The sequence below is a fragment of the Myodes glareolus genome, chromosome 22, assembly GCF_982192425.1.
Source record: "Myodes glareolus chromosome 22, mMyoGla1.1, whole genome shotgun sequence".
Taxonomy (NCBI): domain Eukaryota; kingdom Metazoa; phylum Chordata; class Mammalia; order Rodentia; family Cricetidae; genus Myodes; species Myodes glareolus.
Window position 1 is genome coordinate 4,769,608 of NC_142047.1, and position 13,945 is coordinate 4,783,552.

Genomic DNA, 13,945 nt, shown 5'->3' on the forward strand with positions numbered 1-13,945 from the left:
GACTCTGATGATTGACTACTAGCCTATACAGATAGCTTAGCAGTCAAGATTCTCTTCCTGCTTTTCCAGAAGACCATGATGGAATGGCTTGCAGCAGCCTGAAACTCAAGCTCCAGGCATCTGGTGCCCTCTTTTGGTCTTTGTAGACACACACACACACACACACACACACACACACACACACACACCGGGTATACACTCGCATAAACACACGTGTAAATAAAACTATATTTTAGAAAACAACATAGAATCTCAGTAACATCCCTGTCCCTGGGTAGAATCGTAACATTCTAAACTGCCTAAAAGATTATAACATTAACTCTCTAGTTGAGGCTTTCTGGAAAAGAAATAAAACAGGTCTCTTTTCTTAAGAGTTAATCCAAATGGGCATGCCAATCACCCAGACAGAAAATTCTACCTGTTCTACACTTCAAAAAAAAAATGTAGAAAGGCTACCTAAACCTATAAGCCAGCGCAATGCCTTTCTGGCCATAGCCCACTCTCTCTCCACATGAACCTTTTCCTTTCTAAAGGTCCCTTTGTTCACTGCCGACTCTCGTCTCTGAGAATGCCTCATGTCGGAGTGATACATTCTGCCTGACTCCACACTCCATGGGTCTCAGCTGAGGGTACTTGACAAAGATCACAGGGAGTGTGGGGATGCCACAATGAGATCTCAGGAACAATTTCATCTGGTATACCTTTGCTTTGCTTTCTCTATTTGAAAGAAACCTCACCTGAGTCTGCTTTTATTTTATTTACAACCCACTTCCCCAGTTCAATAAGAATATCTAACATATTGTAAATTCTTGATAAAGTACTGCATTGTTTGCATTTCATAAGTAACAAATCAGGACACACAAGATTAAGAAATTTGACCAGTTTGCCCATGAGCAAATGACAGATTAGGTTCTGAGGTTCTGTATTACAGGTGTCTTTGCCAAGTCCCTTCTATTTGCAGAACCACCACAGAGAAATTGCGTTGAGTTGATGCACACTGCTGAATCCACTGGCAATACATTTCTGGAACAATGTGAGTTCTAAGATGGCCTTGGCCATTTCATGAGTATTAGCTGAAACAACAAACAAATACAAAAATAATAAAAAGAGCAGGCTGCACTTACTGGTACTGGTTAGAAAATAACTATGTTTTGGCACAGACAGAGCCATCTGCACTAACCCAGAAAGGGCACACAAATCCTTGGGTCCAGTCTTCTCCACAGTTCTTCAGTAAGTCCTTAGCAGTCCAATAATGCTGCCAAGAAATGAACCATTATGCCGTGAGCACAGTAGCATCCTGAGGGTGACATTGTTAACATAACAAGCCATTGGCTACTCTCAGCAGTACACCAGTTAGCAGCATTGCATGTATATGACACGGAAAAGGTTGGAGAGAGACGGGGGAACAGCTTTTGCGAATGAACCTGGAAATCGCTGTCCTTTAGTCTGATCATAGATAAAGCAAACTCCATCTAACTTCAGATCATCCTTTCCTTTGAATTTTTGTGATGATTACCATCCTTCTAACACCAAACTCAATTTAATCTATGCTAACTGACTTAGAAATTGCAAGCTAACCATTGCCTGCCGTGCAATGGTTATCCCGCTAACTGGTCCAACCCCTATAAACCAGCACCCTGCTAACCGTTCCATCCTGCAACAGATCCTGGATATAAATGCTAAAGTCGCAAGATGGCTAAGAACTGAATCCATTTAAAATCTATCATGTTGAAGGTGAAAAAATCTTAGCTAGTACCATGTGAGTTGTTCCCAGTCAGGAGAGAGTGTAGAGTCAGACTTTATCCCCTCCCATGTTCTTTCTAGCCATAGAGTATGACCGCATTTTCACAGAATACACAGTCTCAAAAAAAACTGTTAACTGAATGAATTTGGAATAATAGCCTTGGAGTCTGGCCACACCATGAAGTCATGTTGAATGATTTTTAAAGCCATTGTGGGGAACATACATTAAAAGATGTTCATTACACTATTGCTGTTCTTTGAAGAGTGGCTAATCTCTAAAAATGTATAATGTCTATAAGAGTTATAGATAGCCAATATTATAGATGAATTTGTTCTCTTAAGCAACACTGTCAGTGTCCTAACTGAATCTGAAGCTATGTCTGTTGTGCATATTTTCAAAATAAAATATTCATAGCCAGTGAGGGTCCTAAAAGGCTGCCACACTGAGACAGTGCTGCTGAAGCAGCTGCCTCTTCTGCAATAGCTCACTCATTCCCTTTGCAAATATTTAGACTAACCTTCAGTATGAGGGATATTCACCACTGAGTCACAAAATCATTTTCGTTGTCTTCCTTGAAGCTAAAGTTTTCAATGTCTGCTGCCCGTAGTTTCAGTCATAGAGCTGAGCTGAAGCCACTGCATAGCCAGGAACAATGAAATGCCATAAAGCCCTCCTCTTGTGGATTCCAGTTAGCTCTCTCACCTTCCTCTCAAATGAAAGCATCTAATGAAACACTGTGAGCTACAGGAGATGGAAGAGCCATAAGTTGGAAAGAGCTGGGGTCTCAGAGTCACAGTTCTTCCAGGACAAAGATTGAGATGGAGTCAGTATCTGGACAGCCTTGTGGATCATATTAACAAGGGAGATTTTACAAGAGCTAAGGACTATCACAAGCAAGATAACCTACTAAAATATGAATTTTTAAGTGATGTGGGAAATAACTTCAAAAAGATAGTGAATATCAGAGGTGGCCAGTGACAAGAGCCAGCAAGAAGAAATGGATGTAAACACATGTACGAGAGAGGACTGAGAGACTACATCATGTTCCAGTGGCTGGTGTATTTATAGATGGCATTATCAGAGGGAGAGAATATAAGAAAAGATATGTCAGAAGGCAAAAAAGATAAGCTTGCTTCTAAATGTGTTGACTGTGGGGTCCAAACAGAGAAGAAATTCTCCAGTGGGCAGTTTCTATTACATATGTAAAACTTGGGAAAACTTCAAAACTGGAATTATAAATTTGGAAGTTGGCAGTGTAGAGTTGGTGTTTAAGCCAATGGAGTAGATAAGTTCTGCCAAGAGAAAGGTATAAAGTGAGGAGAGGAGGAGGAAAAGATTTCACAGGACACTTCAAGGTGGCTGGAGGAGTATAAAAGCCTCCGGAGAGAAACTCTCAGGTCAACTGAAAGATTGTGAGAGCGCATTCTATAGAGTAGGTCAGAACAGACACAGCCTGGACGCCTGACCTGCCAGCCTCCGGAGCGCCACCACTCATGCAGCTATGTTAAGCACCAAGGCCTGCTTCAAAGATGTGTTGGGGAATGCTAATATCTCATCAGATATCAGGCAATGACAGTCAGAGTCAGAGGTCAGAAACTGCAAGACTGAGGAATGGGCTCAAGACTGGAAAATGTGCACGGGAGGCCCAGAATTTTCATTTTATTTTATTTTTGCCAAAGCTATTGACCAAATTCTAAACTAATGGTACACTTAGTAAGAATAAATACAAAGGGGCACCAGTTATCTCTAGTAACAAGATGCCTGACTTGCGCTGGGGATTGGCAATGTTGTTCAGGAAGTTTTGTTCCATTTTGGAGAGTTCCCAACTGTGCACCAAGGAAGGGGAAGTTAGCGAGTAGAGACAATGAGTGAAAATACCGTTCACAAGATACTGGAAAGATGGCTTCACGGCCAAAGGTACTCGCTGTTCTTCCAGGAGACCAGGTTCAATTCCCACATCAGGCAGCTCACAAGCAACTGCCTGGATTTTAGCGACAAAAGAAGGAATGTCTCTGGCTCCCTTCAGTACATGAACTGGCATACACATTTACACCCACATGCAAACACAGGCACATACAAATAATTTAAAATAATAAGAATAAATCTTTAAAAAGAGATGACTTAAAGGTAATGAAATTGATGTGAAAGTTTGAGTAGTAGGTCTAGTAAAGGCAAAAACTTTTAAAGATGTTGGTTGGAAAGGGGTAAAGGTTTATTGAAAAAGATAGTTGAAAGCTTAAAGGAGCACATTCTCCAAGACTCAAGTTGGAAATCAGAAGATGTGGGACCAGAATACTTCAGAAGATAGTTGGAGAAGCAATGTTACCTTCTATTTTGTTTTAATTGAATGGTAATGCCAAAACAACATACCTGTTACTGAGTAACTTAATAATAAAAATTACTTCTTAAAATTCTGGGAGCTGAAATGCCACCAGAGTCAGTGTCTGGTGAGGTCTGTTTCCAAGTTCCAACACAGTAATTTATTGCTCGGCTTACATGGCGCAGTTGAATGGACGAAGCAGAGCCTGCTAGCTCCTTTAAGCCCTTGTTTGGGCCACTCATACCGCTCAGGAGAACTCTGTTCTCATAGCTTGATTGCATTTCAAAGATCCTGCCTTCGTGTTTACTTTCAGAAGGACAATTAAATTTCCATATATGAATTTTAGAGGACTCATTCAGATCACAGCATTTATTCTGTATCCTGACAGGAGAAATCATAAAGGCTGTCTCAAGTTTCTAGGTGATGGTTTGGATTTTCATAGGGAGCCACTCACTGGAAGAGAGCAGACTGTAGAGAGCATGCCAGTTTAAAGACAGAGGGAAATTCAGAGAAAGGGGGCTGGATGAGTGACGAGATTTACACTGAAGGCCTGGCTCGGGCAGGGTAATACCAGTGTGTTCTCTGAGTGAGGAAAGCCAGAAGGTTAAGAAGTTGGGAGCAAGTAAACACAACAGAAATTTGACTGCTAAGTAAAAAAAAAAAAAAAAGAATTGGTGGGGATATCAAGAAGAACTGGCTGTTGGGTGGCATGCAAAAGACACTTGGTAAATGCTATCTGGGTGAGTGGATGAATGGATGGACAGACAGATGGACAGATGGATGGATGGACGGGTAAATGGACAGATGGATGGATGGATGGTTAAAGGGTAAATAAAGCAGGAGGAACATAATAGATTGAAAGATTTGAAAGGATTAGAGAAAGTTGGAAATGTATGTGACGAGGCAGAACAGATTCTGTGGAAATGAAAGACTGAGAAAGGAATTAAAACACGGTTGTAGGCAGAATCCTAAATTCAAATTTCCAGAAGGACAGTTCCGAGTGATTTAAAGGTCCCAAATTTTTCCCTGAAAATGGGATTAGTAAAGCAAATACAAGCAGATGTCTGTGCAAGAGAACAGGTCGTTAGACATCCCATGAGCATAGATCATGAACTCACTGGAGAGGCCAACAGATGCTGGAGGGAAAGGGGAAATTGTTGACCAAGTTCAGAGCTCTCAAGGACAAAGAACAAACGCTCCAGAGAAAACAGTGTGAAGAGCTCAGTGTACCGGTGAAACACTGTTCGTCCGCTCCACTACTCAAAATTCATATGATTCATATGATTAGGATCAAAGGAGAGACCCATGTTTGCTACTGTCCAGAAGTAAAGGATACAGCTGTCCTTCAAAGAAGAGTTTTTTAAATGAAAACAAAATCATCAGGAAGAAACTGAGGGGAAATAAGGACCCAAACTGCTACTTAGTGGATAGAATGCCAGCCAAGAGACTGTGAGGACCTGGGCTTGGGTTCCAGAACCAACAGAAAAGCTTTGGCATGGAGGCATGTACCCGTAACCCTAGCACTGGAAAGGCAGACAGAAGAAGATCCTAGGAGGCTCACTGGCCAGCCAGTTGACCAATCAGTGAGCTCCATGTTCAGGGACAGCCCCTGTCTCAAAAGTTAAGGTGGAGTAGCTGTCTTGTTTAGGGCTGAGCCCACAAATGTCGCTTAGCCTCAGCATCTTGGAAAGTTGTGACTGTGTTTATCATCATTTATTGAATAGAGAGGTTTCTCTGATTAAGGCTGTGAGCACCTTTTGTCCCTGGATATTATAGGCACAGATATTTAGAAGTCAGCTGGCTATTGATACCATGTCAGTTTAGTTAAACAACAACAATGGAGTCCCTACCTAGGCCAACATGGAGAGTCAACTGAGAGCTCCAGACTCTTCACACAGACTGCCTTGATTAAACTCAGTGACTGATAAAAACAAAAGAAATAGACCTGAGTATGAAAGAGAAATTGTGAGAGGAGGTGGATGGGGTAGTATTGAGATGGGAGCAGGTGAGAGTGAACAGTGCACATTGTGTACGTGTGTGAAATTGTTTAAAAACATATTTAATTAATAAAAATAAAATGGAGAGTGACAGAAAAATACCACTGTTGACCTCTGGCCTCCACATGTATGTGCATGCATGCACGCACGCGAGCGCACACACACACACACACACACACACACAGAGCAGGTTCATACATAATAGATAGATAGATAGACAGACAGACAGACATATGGATGAATAGATAGATACACACACACACAACATAACACACACAAACACACACACAGAAGCCAAACTGAAGTTAAACTGTATAATACCCAGAGACTATTGTAGTTAAGACTGGGCTTTAGTAAAAAGGAATAACAGAGAAAATCATTTTTAAGCTACTGATGGCAGGCTATAGCTATAGCAGCTGGAATTCCCACCACCATACAAGGTGGATATCACCTTCAGAGGATTCAACAGGGACTTTGGTCAATTAACTGTCTCTAGTTATTATTAAAGAGAGTATGAGGATTAGTGCTTGGCTCAGGTAACTCATTTCTGAGTCCCTTACTCTGCTAGACAATCCGTGAAACCTTGATATGGTCAGTGCATTAGGAGGGAAACAAAGAAATAAACATTAGAGAAAGACATAGCACTAGAACAGGAGAGAGGCAAAGAATGGAAAAAATGAGCTTCAAAACAGAATGTATGTAGCAGTAGTAGCTGCTAAGTGGGATCTGCCATTATAATGGATTGGATGAGGTATGAAGGATCGGGAGTAGCCGAGAAGAGCCAGACACCAACCAGAAGTGTAATGTTCTGTAGGCATCCATCACAACCATCGTGAGGTTAACCAGGTAGTTTTATTTTTAATGTTAGGTTTTTAAATATATATATATTTACATAAACAATGAAGCAGTCATCTTACTGCTTTGAATATGGACCCTTGAGGAGTCAATTAAAATTTCCATATTAGAGGACTTCTCTATGTACAGTAACAGCTTTGTTACTAATTCATGTAATCAACCTAACATATTATTAACAATTTCCCTAACCCTTGTTATAATTCACACATTAAAAATGAAATGCCTTCCAACTCTCTTTCTGAAATATTAGGAAAAATATACAGTGTCATCTTTCAATATAGAGCCATGATTTTAATGTATTTATAGAGGACAGTTGGTTGAATTGTGTTCTGACATGATTCAGGGTCTTTGAAAGCTACTCTTTCAAGCATTTCAAGTGCTGCTTTTATGATCTTATTTGTGCGACTCATTTTTCTTTTTGGCAGATCTGTTCTCTCTATATAGCATGAAGATATACATAAATCAGGTTCTAAGTGGCTTATCAAAAATTCTGAGTTAGAGAATTTAGAATGAAACAACTTATCACTGAGTGTGAAAGCTGTGAAGCAAGGACAACTTTCACAGCCCGACACTTGAAGAAACAAGGAGTTCAGTGTGTGTGTGTGTGTGTGTGTGTGTGTGTGTGTGTGTGTGTGTATACATACATGTGCAGAGGCTAGAAGTGAGATTCAGATGTCATTTCTCAGTAGTGTCCACCTCATTTTGTGAGACAGAGGCCCTAGATGGGAGCTGGCCTCACTGATTAAGATAGATTGGCTGGACAGTGAGCCCTGGGGACCCACCTCTTTCAATCTCCCTAGAATTAAAAGTGTGTACCAAATGCCCAGTGTCTTCGTCAGTGTCCTATTGCTGTGAAGAGACCATGGAAGCTACTTCCTCCAACAAGGCCATACCTCTTAGTCCTTTCAAACAGTGCCACTCCATGGTGACCAAGCGTTCAGATCTATGAGCCTACAGGGACCATTCTTAAGTAAAACACCCAGCTTTTTCCATGGGTACTGAGACCCACACAGATCCTCGCGCTTACACCTGTTTATGGCCCAGCACAAAGAAGCAGAGGGGATCTAAAGCAAGGGATCTAAAGCAGCATCCATGTGACCGAGACCTTGGGGTCGGTTTCGTCTGTCAGAGCTTCTAGACGCAGTTTGTTGGGCTTTTCCATCTGATTCTCCCACATTCCCCACATTTGCAATATTCTAGCTCCAAAAACTATGAAAGAGTTTCATGAAAAAACTCAGAATGTATCCAAAAGTCCTTTTCCCCCCAGCTCTTCTCATCTGACTTACTCTGCCCACCAACGTGTTCCTTCTTTTTCTTTCCCCACTTCACCTCTCAGAATCCCTCTTCTACACCTTGCAACTCAATTTCTTTCTTGTTTCTCACATTTTCACTTGTCCTCTAGTACAAAGACATTAATATCAAAGCTCCCATTTCACTAACCCAAAACTACTGGCCAAAGACTCTAGAAGGCAAGCTAGGGGCAGACTAGGATTCTCCATTTACTATTGATTTTAGTTTCTGTCTACTACACACCCTGCTAACCTTTTACTATAATGTGACTTCTGCAGCTCCTTCCAACTCTAAAGTAAGTAGTTTATCTGTCTTGTGACTTAGAATGAATTTGGTCAATTATAATTATAGCAATTATAACAATACAAATGATTTGGAATAAGGGAACATCACATATTGCCTTTTAAGAAAAGATTTATTTTTGTTTTCTGTGTATGAGTGGTTTTATTTTGTGTATGCCTGTGTACCATATGTATACAGTGCCCACAGACATCAGAAGAGAGCATCTGATTCCCAGAAACTGAAGCAACAGAAGATTGTGCACTAGGAACCCACCCATGGTCCTCTGAAAGAAAAGAAGATGCTCTTAACTGCTGAGCTATTTGTCCATTTCCCACATATTACCTTTTTAAACTGACAAATAAAAGTCACATATATTTAGAGTATATACACTGCTGTTTCAATACAGGCATATTATGAAATAGCTAAATTGAACTGATTAGCATGTGAATTTTTAATTTTTGTTGTTGAAAGTACTTAATATCCACTCATTTAACAACTTCCAAGGCTACTATTCATTGCTGTTAACTATAGTCAGCATATTACGCAATAGATTTGATCAATTTATTCTTCCTATGTATTGTAGAATATCTCCCAATGCAACAACCATTTCTACCTTAGTCAGATCAATTGTTATTTCTCTCAATGACTGATCAAGATTGACCTTCTCTCATGGAAAGAGGGGTAGGGAGGACCATTAGACCTTTATCTGAGCTTTGGTCCCTCCCACACAGTTCCCTGCAGCTCTGCCCTGCCTGTGTGTGCTTTGGGGAGATTATAGCACACACACTGAGGGGCAGGTTACCTTAACGATGAACTCCACCTGCTGGTCTGAGAAAGGGGTCACCACGCTGACATGAAACATTTTGATGATACAGCTGTTTGTGGTCACACATGCTACTATAAATAGTTATGGTCCTGCACATCTGATATGCTCAGGGGTCCATCAAATTAGACTTAGGTGGAGATCTTAGTTTGTCACTGTCATCCTACCTGGGGTGAGCAGGCATTTACTCACATCTCCCAAGAAAAAGCCAAACAGCATAGCATAACTGGAATGTTATCCTTTGAGCCATATCTCCAAGCATTCCCAACTCCTCAGCCGGCATCCATTCTGATCTCCTTCTATGAGTTCAACTTTCCAACTTTTCCAGATTCCCAAGTGAAATCAAATAGTATTCTTTCTTATCTGTGGCTTATTTCTATCATTGTGATTCACCTAGCCAGGTTCACCCCTGTTGTCAAAAATAATTGACTTCTTTTTAATATTCTATTGTGTATCCACTTGCTCTTTTAAAAAAGAAAACACAGAACAGGGTCTTGAGTCGTCTAGTTTGGTCTTGAACTTACTGTGTAGCTAAGAATGACCTTGAACTTTTGATTCTCTTGCCTCCACTTATCAAATTCTATGTTTCAGGTATGCACCGCCATACAGAGTTCTTAAAATTTAACCTAGGGCTCTTTAAACTATATCCCTACTCCTATTATTTTTCTTTTTACATTACCATTGATGTTGACTTCAGTTGATTCCATATATTGGTTTTTATGAGACATACTGCAATAGCACAGGTATGCAAATATCTCTTTAAGAATCTCATTTCTTTTGGATGTATCCTCAGAATTAGGGGTGCTGGGTCACATTGTGGGTCTATGTTTAATGCTTGAGGAACATCTCAATTATTTTTCATAATGGCTTGTCTTAGTTGTTTGTCCTGTTGTGAAGAGACACCATGACTATAGCAACTCTTATAAAGGGAAGCATTGAGGCTGCCTACTGTGTCAAAGATTTAGTTCATTGTTAGCATGGCAAGAAGCATGTAGCATTGCAGGCAGACATAGTGCTGGAGAAGGAGCTGAGCATTCTACATCTGGATCCATAGGAAGCAGGAAGAGAGAGACACTTGGGTCTTACTTAGGCTTCTGAAGCCTCAAAGTTCACTCCCAGTGACACAATTCCTCCAACAAGGCTACACCTAAGCTAACAAGGCCACATTTCCTAACCCTTTAAAATACTTTCACTCCCTAGGTATTCAAATATATGAGCCTAGGGTGCCATTATGGTTGAACTAATCGATATGTATTACTACCAAAGAGAGGTGACTGTAATCTCAATTCTGGGGAGACAGAGGCACCATAAATTTGAATCCAATATGAGATATATCAGCAAGACTTTATTCCAAAAAAGATGATAGACAGATAGTAGATAGATAGAAGGATAGATAGATAGATAGACGGATAGACAGACAGACAGATAATAGGTAGATAGACAGACAGACAGATGATATATAGATAAACTGATGATAGGTAGATAGACAGATGATAGATAGGCAGATAGATAGATAGATAGATAGATAGATAGATAGATAGATAGATAGATAGATAGATAGATGGATAGATAGATAGATCAAATGCTGCAGAAGGTTTCACATATGTCCATTAACTCCTTGTATTTTTGACTTTTGGACAATTACCATTCTTAAAAGTACAGATAGTTTTAGTGATCTGTAATACTGAACACGAAATATATATTGTTCATTTGCATATCTTCTTTTAACAAATAACTGTGTGGATGATTTGCCCATTTCGAATTAAGTTGTTTTCTTGATATAGAGTTGACTGAACTTCACAAATATTTTGAGAGCAGTCACTACCCAGATTATGGTTTGTAAATGCTTTCTTTAATCCGTTGTTTCTATTCAGGCTTGAGGGTTGCTACCTTTGCTGCAGGCTTTAATGTGCCGTGATGCCTTTTATCTGTGTGTGCTTTTCTTGCTTGTATTTTCAGTGTCATACCCAAACAGCTTTTACCCAAAGTGGCACCAGGAATTTTTTTCTTCTATGTTTTCTTCAAATACTTTCACAGTTTTAGGACTTAGAATTCAATCTTTAGTACATTTTCAGTTGCTGTCTATGGTGTGACAGAAAAATCTAATTATATTTTTCATGTTGATAGTCTGTTTCCCAAGACCATTTAGTAAATAATCTGTCCTTTTCTTATTAAATCTTCTTGGCACCTTTATCAAAACTCTATTAGCAGTAAATATATGAAGCTGTTTTTGATCTCTACTTCATTTCACTGGCTTATGTCTTTATGAAAATACCATGCTGCTTTGATGGTTATAGTTTTCTAATACATTCTAAATCAAGTACTCTGATGTTTGTTGCACTGCTGCTTTTACTCGAGATTTTACCCGAGATTTTACCCGAGATTCAGGGTCCTCTGTGGCTACATATCAATGGTAAACTTTTTCTTTTCTTCTCTCTTTTCTTTTGTGTTTTGTTCTTAATGCTTTTTTGACACAAGGTTTTACCCTGTAGCCTATGTTGGCCTCAGACTCATTGTCTTCCTGATTTAGCCTCCAAAAGTTTGAAGTATGGGTCTGTGGCTCCTGGCTTTGCATTCTACATGTGCAGGCACATCCTGCTCTTTTCCAGCTTTCATCCTGTGAATTTTTGTCCTTCATTCTGCAAATGAAGCATATGGCCTGCGTTGGTTTGTTTACATTAACTGTCCTTGTTTTCCAAGAGTGTCTTTCACTCTGCAGTCATTAGACTTTGGTATTCAAGTCATGATAGGCTCATGAAGGGCGTTTGGAAGAACTACTTCCTCATGGGCTTTTTTTTTAAAAAAAGTTTTAAGATTGGTGTTTGGAAACGTTCCTCTAGGAAACCATTTGTTTTTGGGCTTTTTTTGTATAATGTTAGGAGGAGAGAGTTGCTTGTTGATTCCCAGCCACTTAGCTAGCTTAGACCTGAAATAATCACACAGAAACTGTATTAATTAAATCACTGCTTGGCCCATTAGCTCTATTTTCTAATTGGTTAACTCTTACATATTAATTCATCCCATTTCTAGAAATCTGTGTATTGCCACATGACTGTGGTTTACCAGTTAAAGTTTCAGCACATCTGTCTCTGGCAGCAGCTCCATGATTCCCTCTCTGACTCTGTCCTTCTTCCTCCCAACATTCAGCTTAGTTTTTCCTGCATAGTTAAGTTCTGCCCCCCTATAAGTCCAAAGAAGTTTCTTTATTCATTAATGGTAATAAATAACATATAGAGGGAAATCTCACATCACCTCCCCTTTTCTGTTTAAATAAAAAAGGAAGGTTTGAACTTTAACAGAGTAAAATTACATACAGCAAAACAGGTATCAAGCAAGAATTACAGTTACAATATTTATATCTATTTTATCTTTTATCATAACTAAGGAAAACTATAACTATAAATTCTTCAATTCCATCAAAGACTCAAGAAGGATATAATATTACCTAAGTAAATAGGAAGTGCATTGTAAGCAACTTCTACAACTCTAGAATTGACAGAAATGTTTCGCTGCCTGGACAGTCACCCAAAGTTCTTTTGTACTGTTGGGGCATTTAATCTTCAGCCCATAGGCCCATAGTATTCAGCAGACTTTTCTATGAAGCAAGAAATTTCAAAGAAAGTTCCACCTATATTGGTAGTTTGTCTGTCAGTTTCTTTTGTGTCCTGCAGAATGTCTTGGAAACTCTCATAAAACAGGAACCCTGAAGGATTATCTCACCTTTAGGCAAGTTCAGCAGTCATTTCTCTGTGGGTTCTGCATGTTCAGTTAAGTAGTCCAGGCAAGAATAGTTTCTTGCCCAAATGACTAAAGAGCCTCTTCAATGCCCATCTTCCCTTTGAAGTAATTGGTGCTGCCAGGAACAGATAAGTCTCATTGTCATGAAAAGTCCTAAGTTATTGAAACATTTTAAATGCCATATTCTGTAGTCTTTTAAAGGTTTGACTAATACCTATTCATCTGAAATACATCTCTGTACATCTAGAAAATCTAATATGACTACAATCTTGGCTATTATAGATGACTCTTTATTAAGCCTATATTATACATTACATTTTTAAATGAACTGCACAAACACAATACCATAATCAGTAGCAGAAATATACATATAACAAAATTGACCTTAAACTTGTATCAATAAACCAAGATCCATACCAACGCAAAGTATCCATCTCTATAGCATATCCCCCTTTAAATGTAAAGAAATATTCACAAACAATATTTGGGAATATGGGCATAGTTTTTCTCCAAACTTCTTCCTGCCATTTATTGGGAAAAGTAATTTTTTGAGGGGTGTTCAAGGCAACCTTTCAGGGAGTATTGTTCCATCAAATCACATCAATTTGGAAACAATCCACAGGTTCTCATCCTCTGTGAAAACAAAAGAAGAACCTCTTTTCCAAAGCAACATATCCTTTGACCCAAATTCTGAAGTCAAGATACCTTTATAATATACATGCTGGTTTAGCTTAGCAGCCCTTACAATGAAAAGTCTCTCTGTACTTAGTTCCTTTGCAGTGAAAAATATCAAAGAAAACACAATAATATTCATAATCCAGAGTCTCTGTGTATATTCCATCTTTACATGGCTTGTTTTCACTCTATTACTTTTTTATATTTATTTAATTCTCTTT